Here is a 12,105-nt window from a genome sequence, read left to right on the forward strand (position 1 = left end):
GCTGAAAATATCTAGCCTAGACAGGACTCGCAGCAATGGTTTTAAGTTGGAAAAATTCAGATTCAGGAGGGATATAGGAAAGTACTGGTTTGGTAATAGAGTTGTGGATGAGTGGAACAAACTCCCAAGTACCGTTATAGAGGCCAGAACGTTGTGTAGCTTTAAAAATAGGTTGGATAAATACATGAGTGGATGTGGGTGGGTGTGAGTTGGACCTGATAGCTTGTGCTAACAGGTCGGTTGCCGTGTTCCTCCCTTAAGTCAATGTGACCTGACGTGACTAGGTTGGGTGCATTGGCTTAAGCCGGTAGGGACTTGGACCTGCCTCGCATGGGCCAGTAGGCCTTCTGCAGTGTTCCTTCGTTCTTATGTTCTTATGTTCTTATATCCTCTATTCATTAGTCACCTAGGCCCCTCTTACATTACTATTGCTTTTTATTTTGGTTTTTTATTCATACAAAAAAATACAAAATTTAGTGTTATGCAGACTACTGCATTATTGTAAAAATGGTATAAATAATATCAGTGCACTAGTGAAAGAATATTAGACTTCCCAGTTGAAGTGTATTGGACGTGTGGTGTGATTTGCTTACTCTTGAACATTGGTAAAAATTGAACATTTCTGCTACTTTGAGCTCAATTTCAAGATCGTTTTCATAGTGAAAGTAATCAAAATCATCTCTATTTCTGTAATATGTTTTCCATTTTATCATCTGAGATCATGAAAACAAGAATACAACGATAAGTACTATATGAAAATACACCTCAAAGTCGGTGTTTTAATCCAAAAAAATGGTCAGTTTTTTTTTTTTTCTCATTATGCACTGCTGTGCTGCAGGATTTTTTTTTGTGGTGCACTGACCACACAGACCCATTCTGTCACATGTGGGCCTACCAGCTTTCTCCTGCTTGATTTGAAGCTGCTAGAATTTACGCGTATAAATACGTGAGAAACAGTGGTGTGTGAGACGTATATATACGACCGAAACAGTCAGAGGGTTAAAGGTTTAAGGTGGTTGGCTGTGGTTGATCCCCAGGCACAAATACCATAAGTGAGGTAGGGATATATTAAAGAGTGGTATAGGGTATGGAGTGACGTTTGGGGTAGTACATAGTATCGTATCTTGGAAAGGATGCCTATTGATTTGAAAATTTTCTTGGATATATACTGGATGTGGGAATGAGATGTAAGATTACAGTCAAGGAGAAGACCTAGAAATTTACTGTTCATGTTTCTTGTAATAGGGGGAATCATTTATCGATATATTAAGTTGGATATTTAAGGCTCTGTTTCCAAACAGCGTGAAGTATGTTTTGCCTTTGTTGAGAGTGAGTTTGTTAGTCATCATCCAAGTATATATTTTTAGCATCTCATTGTTTACAGTGTATCTATAGATTGAGACACTTATGCAGCATATGAGAATCTTTATTCAGGAAACGTTTTGCCACACAGTGGCTTCATCAGTCCAATGCAAAGTCGGTTTTTCAAACCATTCATCACAACTGTCAGACACTGCAGCATCATGGGATCTTGTTACAAAGAATTCTTCAACACTTGTTCAACCTTTGGACGAAGACCTACTTCGACTAGTGGATGTTACCACTATGACCCCGCCTCCGCCTGCTTCACCTCACCTCACTACAGTATATAAGCCACGTCTACGGCCCTGTGCTGTACATTCTACAAGATTGATGGACTGAACACATCGACTCCAGGCTGAGGGACTGATTACCTCATACTCCTCCTCTCCTTACGCCTTCCTCTTTGCATTGGACTGATGAAGCCACTGTGTGGCGAAACGTTTCCTGAATAAAGATTCCCATATGCTGCATAAGTGTCTCAATCTTCAACTTGTCGGTTTTTCAAACCATTCATCACAACAGTGTATCTATGTATGTATAGCTTGCTTTGAGTAGGAGTAGACATAAGTAGTGTCGTCTGCGAATTGGTTTAACCCTTTCAGTGTTGAGACCCCTGATCCTGAACTATGTGTTGAAGAATTTAAAAAAAAAAAAAAAAATTATGAAATGATAGAGAATCTTTTCCTGATGATAATGACACCAAAAGTACGAAATTTAATGGAAAACTCATGGAATTACGCTCTCGCGAAGTTAGCGATCTCAGCGATGTACATATTGGCGATTTCACCCGCTTTGAGCCCTATTTTTGGCCAATTCCATTGCTCCAGTCGACCAAACTCCTAGCTATTTCTTTAGAACTCCATTTGTTCTATCGATTGAGCACAAGAAACTGCCCATTTACTGATTTCACATACCCAATAAAGTGGTCAGAAATTGGCAGTTTGGCCAATTTCACTCAAATTTCAGAAGATGCCAATTTCAAAATAGGGTCCAGAATAAACAGTGCAGATATTCCTGGCACTAAAATAAAATTTTCTCTGTTCATTAGTCACGTCTTCAGGCCCCTCTTATATTACTCTTGCTTTCCATTTTGAATTTTTATTCACACAAAAAATAGAAGATTTACTGTTATGCAGACTACTGCATTGTTATATAATTGCATAAATAATGTCAACCCATTTGTGACTGCGTATTAGACTGGCCAGTTGGACACGTATTGGACGGTGACATCATTTGTTTACTCTTGAACATCGGCAAAAATCGAACATTTCTGTTACTTTGAGCTCAATTTCAAGTACTTTTCATCGTGAAACCAATCAAAACCAACTCTATTTCTGTAATATATCTTCCATTCTATCAAATGAGACCAAGAAAAGAATACAGTGGAACCCCAGATTAAGATGTCATCGGAATAAGTAACGTTTTTGCATCGAAATATTGGCTCGGTGAACATCACTGAACTCGGTATAAGTCATTCCTGTCAGGGCCTGAGCTGCCCAGTGTGCCATTGTTTACCAGCCAGTGAGGATGATTCCACGCATTCATACAATATATTTTGTTTTATTCCATTCTTTTTAGTGCTTTTAACTGCTAAATAAGCCACCATGGGCCCTAAGAAAGCTTTTAGTGCCAGCCAGCCCTTTGGTAAAGGGCTGAGAGAGAGGGGAGAATGTGCCTTTTTCAGTGATACTGCAATATGTACGATACTAAAGCAGTAGGAGTCTATAAAGGCTATAGTGGCAGCCAGCGATAAAGTGTAGCATTAACTGTAGCAGGTAAGTTTAGCATTTAATTGACAGAAAAAGGACAGCACAAACCTAACTCCTCCAATGTTGTTGGAGTTATATAGGGTGACTGACAACACCTGTCTTTAGTCTCTACCGCTGCTGCCACTTCCACCACCACTATGTACGGCTTATGTCTCAGTGGCCCTTATACACCCAACAACAACAACAACACAGCAATACTCATGACATACTTAATGATGTATTTTATTTATACTTGAGTATATGTCACGTTTGTATGTTATTAATATTGTTTATTATGTCATATTAGATGAATTTTGCTTGATAAATAAGCCAGAGCTGATATTAGTGTCATACTGAATGACTGTCTTGTGTCTCCCAACACAATTCCTAACATACGCCAGAAACAGTCCTCTCTGGAAAACTTTTTTGAGCGACAGGGGTCCAGTGACTCAAGCTGGTCCGAGTGGCATTAGAAAACAAGGAGGGAAGTAATGCAGGATAAGGACTTGGCACCTGAAGTCTTTATGGAGTGGGTGTCTTCAATAAAGGTAAGTGTGATGTTATTATGTATTGTTTTATTCTTCATGCAGTATCATTGTTTTCTGTGTAGGTAAATGTATATTTCATGTAAAAAACATTTTTCTTTTTTAATACTTTTGAGTGTCTGAAATGGATTAATTGGATTTCCATTATTTCCCTTGGGGAAAATTAATTTGGATTAAGTCAGATTCGGTATAAGACACACTTTCTGGAACAGATTAATTTAGTTATCTGGGGGTCCACTGTACAACCATAAATACCATACGAAAATACGCCACAAAGTCGGTTTTACACCAAAAAACACGGTTGCAGTTTTTTCTCATTATGCATTGCGTGCTACAGGATATTTTTATTCTGTGCACACTGACCACACAGACTCATTCTCTCACATGTGGGCCTACCAGCTTTCTCCCGCTTGATTTGAAGCTGCTAGAATTTTGGCATATTAATATGTCAAAAACACTGGCTAGTAAGACGTATATATATATGACACTGACAGTCAAAAGGTTAATATATGACAGTGTAAACACGTTGTCGGGCATTGTAGACACATTCGGTAATGAAAAAAGTGATTTCCACCCACTGACGATTTTTGCTCCTCACATAGGGTTGGAAACCTAAGAGCCATACAAATGGGGTCCTCCTGTATGGGGTAAATTTATGTACATACAGCATAGTGCTGGAATAATAATGAATTTAGCATTGTGTATGTATTTTCAGAAAGTAAAGTACAGTATAATGGACCATGGACATACACAATGCTACAGTGGCCGCAAAAAAAAAAAAACTATATGCTAGATTTTGGTGTATATACTTCACTTGCTTTTCTGCCAAAGGAAAAGTGGGTGGAGCTTGTGATGGTTTAGTGTACTAGAGCCCATCTTGCTCCATCGTTCCCCACCATGCCACACTTCAGTTCTCTTCCAGAGCTCGGTGAAGAACGAGGCTAGCTATGTTGCTACTCATTGTCCATTTTTTCACTTTACCATGCTATATCTCTGCTCCAAGTAATCAGAATAGGTTGAACTAAACTTTCAGATGCAGAGAAGACCCGTGCACTCACCCTATTAGAGCAAGGAATGTCTGTGATATGCGTAGCCGCAGACCTGAAGGTGACTAGGATGGCAATTTACAACCTTGAGAAAACATCTGCCTCACTCCCACCTGGCACTGTACCACCTAGGAAGGTGGGGTCTAGGGCCCCCAAAAAGACTTCTTGCAAAGACAAGATCCTGAAGAGGGAAGTGTTGTCAGATCCTGCCATAACAGCCGGAGAAGTCAAGAAAAAACATCCGGCACACCTGAAAGATGTCACAGTGCGAACCATTCAGCAGTGACTGCAAAAGGACCTGAAAATGCCTGTTTGACTTGCTGCCAAGAAGCCCATGCTAACTGAAGTCATGACGAAGAAGCTCCTTCAATTCTGCAAGAAGTACAAGGATTGGACCTCAGACCACTGGCAGAAGGTGATGTTCAGCGACGAGAGTACCTTCAGGGTTGTCAGGAGCATCTCCAAAACCATCCATCATCCCAGTGGCATGTCCTGTTATGACCCGCGGTACACCATGAAGATATTGCAGCACCCTGACAGCGTTACGGTCTGGGGTGCTTTTATTGGTTACAAGGGCAGGGGTGAACTATGCTTCCTTCCTAAGAACATTACAATGAAGGGAAGTAATTTTATTGAGGTGTTAAGGGACCACATGCTGAGATTTTTGAACATTCACAAGTGTGATTTTTTTATTCATGATGGTGCCCCTGCCCATAAGTCAAAAGGAGTGAAAAAGTTCTTAGAGAATAGTAATATCAGTGTTTTGGAGTGGATAGGCAATTCCTCTGACCCACACCCTATCGTGAATGCCGGGCATGTGATGAAAAATGAGACTGCAAAAGCTTGACCCACCAACATCACGGACCTGAAGGAGGCACTGAAGAAGCTTTGGATCAACATGGACGCCGCCGCCTCCTCCTCCTCCTCCTCCTCCTCCTCCTCCACCCTCGCCACTTCGATCTTAGGGTCAACTGAGTGTCCGAGGTCTCTTCAAAGTACTTTTGAAACACTGCTTTTGTGTAGAGTTTTTTGAAGTTAGAAATGACCTGCTGGAGGAGAGGAGTGGTGTTAGGAGGCAAGAACTTCACTGAGATGAAACTGAAGTCCCTAAACACTTGGTCTTCCAAGTCTGAAGGATGTGAGCAACGAATTTGTTTACCGACTTGGTCTTAGGAACAGAACTCTGTCGTTAAGTGAGGAGAGGCTGTAGTCTGCATAACAGTAAATCTTCTATTTTTTTTTGTGCGAATAAATGTTCAAAATGGAAATGTAATATAAAAGGGGCCTGGAGATGTGACTGAGGAACAGAGGAAATGTTTTTTTAGTGCTAGTAATATCTGTATTGTTTATTCTGGACTCTGTTTTTAAATTGGCAATTTTTGAATTTTGTGTGAAATTTGCCAAATTACCAATTTCTGATCACTTTATTGGGTAGTTGAAATAGGTAAATGAGCAGTTTCTTATACTTAGTCGATAGAATTGAAGGAATACTAGTGAAATAGCATTTTGACCCTTGCACTCAATCTCTCTGGCTTGCAATGATACCTCTGTTTGCTCCTCCTCAACTACACTCAACTTTACCTGATCTGTGCTCCCAGGTTTACATGACAGCGATCATTTTCCTATCCTTACTTCCCATTCCTATTCTTGCCCTCCTCGAAGCCCATGTTGGTAGTTTGAGCAGGTGAATTGGAACCTTTTCTTGCATAAAACTTTTTTAGTGAGGAACCATTTTTGTCCTCCACTGATAAGCAATTACATCTGTTTTTTACTTTGATTTAACAACTCTTTTTGACTATTTTTTTTTTAACTGTGGCTGCACATTCAGTTCCTCAAACCTCGAGTAAGCACTCTCAGAAATGGGTGCCTTGGTGGTGGTCTGCTTGTGTTCATGCAGTACGTTTAAAACGTGTTGCATGGGGCCGATATTGTTACAGTAGAACCACAGAGTGACTCCTCGATTTTAAGCAGGAGAGTGTGATTGCCCATCATGTCATCCATGAAACTAAATGCATTTGTTGGTGGGATTATGTTTCAACCATTACCTTGGCTTTCTCTATGAGTGCAGTTTAGAAAAAACACATGGAAATTGAGAGGCAAGTATTCTTCAGACCCGGCTTACATTTTTCAGGAGAGACTGTTGCGTGGTCAGCAGTACATGACCGTCCAGTTTCATATAGAGGTATTCCATACTCAGACTGTTTTGCAGTAATCTCTAACCTCCTTTGCAACTGTTGGGAATACTATTGGTCCAATGTGAGTCATAACAAATTATATTCCATCAAGCCAAGTTTAGGCTCCTGGCCTTCTTATCGATTCTGTGGTTGGGAGACTATGCTTTCCCATCTTTGCATCAGGCACTCCCATCTTACTCAGGGGTATCTCATGGAGAGGTGCCCTGTCCCACTCTGAGAATTTTCAGGTTCTGGTTTCAGTTTGCCATATTCTGTTGATCTGTCCTGTCTTTCAATGAGCACACGGAATTTACCTCCAACGTCGTCACTGCTCTAACACCCTTACTTTATCTTTCCTCGTTGCTTATGGCTCCACCTTTGACTCAGACTTCCTCTCTGACATTTTTGACAGCAATCGATTTATTACACAAACTTTGATAATACTTCAGATAACAAAAAAGGCACAATACCGTGACTACTTCTAGATATGAAGCCAAGAATTCTGTTAGCTTTATTGCGAACACTAATGCACTGTTGTCTTGGTTTTAGATTACTGCTAACCAGAACTCCTAAATCCTTTTTGCAATCAGTAGTGTTAAGATCTACATTATTCAGTTTATATGTGGCATGGTTATTTAACTGTCCAACATTTAGAACTTTGCATTTGTCAATATTAAACTGCATCTGCCACTTCTCTGACCATTGCATCAGTCTATTCAAATCATCTTGGAGTGCTCTAGTGTCCTCATTAGAATGAATTGGACAGTCTATTTTGGTGTCATCAGCAAATTTGCTTATGTCACTATTTATTCCCTCATCTATGTTGTTTATGTAAATTGTGAACAACAATGAGCCCAACACTGAGCCCTGAGGAACACCGCTTGTGACGTGCCCCATTCTGATTTCTCCCCATTTATGCAAACTCTCTGCTGCCTATTTGTCAGCCATTCCTCTACCCAGGAAAAAATTTATTTTCCTATTCCGTGTGCCTTAAGTTTCCTCAATAGCCTCTGATATGGAACTCTATCAAAAGCCTTACTGAAGTCCATATACACAATATCATATTCATTACCATGATCTACCTTCTCAAACACCTTAGTGAAAAAAGTTAGTAAATTCGTAAGACAGGAACGCCCCTTTGTAAAACTGTGTTGAGATTCATTAATCAATCTGTGCCTATCAAGATGGAATCAATAATTGCTTCGGCAATTATTGATTCCATAAATTTTCCCACTATGGAGGTAAGGCTTATTGGTCTATAGTTCGAAGCCAAGGGCCTGTCACCTGCCTTGTAAAGAGGTATTACATTTGCCATTTTCCACTTATCAGGCACTATGCCAGTTTGTAGTGATATGTTAAAAAGATTAACCAAAGGTATGCTAAGTTCCTCTTTACATTCCTTTAACACCCTTGCAAACAGTTCAACAGGGCCTGGGGATTTGTTAGGTTTTAGTTTCTCTATTTGTCTGAGGACCATGTCACTAGTTACTGCAGTTGTACATAGTTTATTATCCTGTTCTACATAATCTATTATTTCAGGAATATCGCTAGTATTTTCCTGGGTGAAAACTAAGAGGAAGTAGGTATTGAGAATTTCACACATATCCTTATCACTGTCAGTGATCTGACCAGAGTTACTCTTAAGTGGGCCAATCTTATCCCTAATCTTACTTCTGTATACCTGAAAAAACCCTTTTGGATTAGTCATTGAATACCTTGTAACCTTAGCCTCACAATCCCTTTTTGCTTTTCTTATTCCTTTCTTTATTTCTCTCTTTAATTCAATATATTGATTTCTTAACTGCCCATCCCCTCTTTTGATACGCCTATATATGCCTCTCTTTTGACCAATGAGATGTTTTAATCTATTCATCCATTTGGGGTCATTTTTGTTAGATCTAATTTTCCTACTCGGAACAAAAGTTGTCTGGGCAGCTAGAACTATGCTCTGAAAAACGTCATATTGGCAACCAAGATCACCTACCTGACCCATAGTTAGGACATCCCAATTTTGCCCACCCAGGTAATTTTTCAGTCCCATGAAGTTGGCCAAGCGAAAATCTGGGACAGGGATTTGATTGCAGTTATCTGGGTAATTCCATGATATATTGAAACCAAGTGATTTGTGATCACTTTCCCCAAGCTCATCATTAACCTCAAGATTATTAATTAGTGAATCTTTGTTGGCAAGAACTAAGCCAAGCAGATTGTTTCCTCTAGAGTCTAGTTGGTTCTGTCACAACCTGTTCTGAAAAGCAATCTTGAACTGTATCAAGAAAGTCACTAGACTCAAGATTTCCTGTCATATTGTTCCAATCAGTTTGTCTAAAGTTAAAATCTCCCATTATCATAACATTTTCATATCTAGATGCCTTATGAATTTCGTCCCATAACAGCTTACTGCACTCCCTATCAAAGTTTGGGGGGCCTATAAATCACACCCAAAATTAATGTCACGTCCCTCGAGAAACCGTAGTCAAACAGATTGTGTGTTCGATGTTTCTAATCTTATATCATGTCTAAGACAGCAATTTAAATTTTCTCTGACATCGCCACTCCACCACCCTTCCTGTTGACCCTATCAGTGTGGAATAGTTTATAACTCTGTAGGTTGCATTCAGAAGGCATTTCTCTATCTTTCAGGTTGAACCAGGTCTCTGTTATACCAATAATATCTATATTACCTGCACTTGCAAGTAATCTTAGCTCATCTATCTTATTTCTTAGACTCCTTCTATTTGTATAGTAAACCTTAAGGGAGCTAGTCACTCGTTGCCCTCTACTATCTTTCTTTCTTTCATTGTTGATCAATTGATTTGCCATTACTAGGAACTTTATTTTGAATATTGTCTTTTAAACATATCCCTGAGGTATCCCGGTAATAACTGCTGTTTTTAACCCTAATGCTGCAGCCTGATTGTTTCCCACAAACACCCATACCTCTATAATCTATCAGTTTAAATTCCTAGACAAGTCATCAGTTACCCTCTCAATTGAATTGGCTAATGCAACCACTCCATCCCCAGAGAGATGAACCCCATCCCTTGCATACATATTACTTGCAATGGGATTGCAAGTTCCTTGCAGTACCTGTCTAGCCAGCAATTTATACCAATTGCCCTAGACATCCATTCATTGCCCACTCCCTTTCTAGGCAAGGTGCTACATATGACTGGGATCCCTCCCTTAGGCCTAACTACTACTATGGCTGACCTGTACTTATCCAGCAGCTCCTCTCTCCTGCCCTTCCCAATGTCATTACCCCCAGCACTAAGACAGATAATGGGCTTGTTCCCATTACCTGCCATAATATTATCCAACCTGCTGACTATGTCACCAACACCAGCTCCAGGAAGGCACATTCTCTGTCTGACCTTTCTGTTTCTGTTACAAAATGCATGGTCCATATATCTTACCTGAGAATCACCTACTATTAAAATATTCTTACCTTGATTAGCGGGGGAATCAGTGGTACCTTCATCCTCACTAACCACTGAAGTACACTTGTCTTGGAGAACAGAGAATCGATTTCCTACCTTCACATCTTATCTATTAACTATCCTCATCTTCCTTCTGCCTGAACTGTGAACCACTTGCCACTGCATCTGGAGAATAATTGCAGCCTCTTGGTGCCATTTCACTTCTTCCGATGTGTCTTCAAAGGTAGCCAGAGGCGAACTGAATGCTGTTTTGAGAGCCCCTGTTTTTATATTTACCAAGTAAAACCCTAGAACATAATAGTTTTACATCAGTCTTGAAAGTGTTCCAGAAGTGTCCTCGCCACAAAAGCAAAGTTTTGGAATCAAAATTGCTTTTTTAAATTTTGTTTAGTAATAAAGATTGGGAAATGATGCTTATTTCCCAGGAACACGACAAAAGTGAAATTTTGTTACATGGTGTAATCCATCCCTATTTGTGTACCACACAGATCTTTTACCATTCTCTAGTTGTTGTGGTCTAGTCGTCAAGCATCTGCCCAGAGTGAGGTAGGTAAAGTTGGGGTTGGTGTGTGCATTGGTATAAAGGGAGGAGTCAGGATGGGAGTTACAAGTAGGAGGTACGGTGATAAGGGGAAATGGTGTGGGGATGGTGTTAGCATCAGGAAAGCACGGGTGGGTCTTTATGTGCCTACTAGGAAAGGTATGATTGTGGGCCTAGAGGTGCTCCTTGGGGCTGATTGTTCCCTCCTGGCTTTTGTTTTTTTTGTTTTTTTTTTTTTTTGTTTGTTTTTTTTTTTTTGTGTGTGTGTGTGTGTGTGTGTGTGTGTGTGTGTGTGTGTGTGTGTGTCCGACAGCATTGTACAAAATCCTTCAGTTGTCTTGATCCAGATGTATATGGTAATATCGTGTGTCTTTCTGTCTAGAGATCCCATTCCATTGTCCAGAAAATTAACTTGATTGGATGTTGTCATGGGAGTACCTCGATCCCATGAAAAAAATTTCATCTGCCCAATCTCCTCTTCTATGCACCCTATGATAGATACAATCTTAAGTTCTTCTTCCTCCCATTTGCTTCCTGACCTTCCATCAGCCTCTTGGAGTCCATAGATCATCAGTGACCTCTTTCTCCCATTGTCTCTCCATCCAGATTGCCTTGTCTATCTCCACCATTTTCTTTGCTGTTTTCTTATCACTCCCCTTGCCTTCCAGTCTTCTGAAAGCTCTGCTAGTATATTTCCATCTGCTAGAGCTTTCTCTACTTCTCAATTTATGGCTGCTGCCACATCTGCTTGTTCCTTTTTTTTTCCATGGTGTCTCATTTTTTCACCCCCAGTTTTATAACTTTCTTCAGCCATAATAGTCCTTTTTACATGCTCCACAACCTCCTTATTTGCCTTATTGCACATTTCCTTCAGTTTCTACCCAAAGGGAGTTGCTCTTTCCCATTCCTCCTCCAGTTTGCTCTTTAGATCATCTATCATCATATCTAGAAAGTGGAACTTGCCTCCTGCACTCTCCCTTGCCCCTCGGGTTTGGATGATTCTCAGATGTACCATTTTTTATTTACACTTGCAAGTAAGTAGGACTACCTTTACACAAGCGCCAGTAGGTTATGTGTTCATGTGTGTGCATGAGTGCACATGTGTGTGTGTGCGAGAGCAGTTGTACTATTGTGAGTGCATGTGCACATGCGTGTATATGACTGTGCGTGTGTAGGTTGTGTGCACGCACGACCACTGAGTTGTGTTTGTGGGGTTGAGACTTAGCTCTTCACTCTGCCTTCCAAGACT

This window comes from Cherax quadricarinatus, chromosome 17 (genome assembly GCF_038502225.1).
Source record: "Cherax quadricarinatus isolate ZL_2023a chromosome 17, ASM3850222v1, whole genome shotgun sequence".
Taxonomy (NCBI): domain Eukaryota; kingdom Metazoa; phylum Arthropoda; class Malacostraca; order Decapoda; family Parastacidae; genus Cherax; species Cherax quadricarinatus.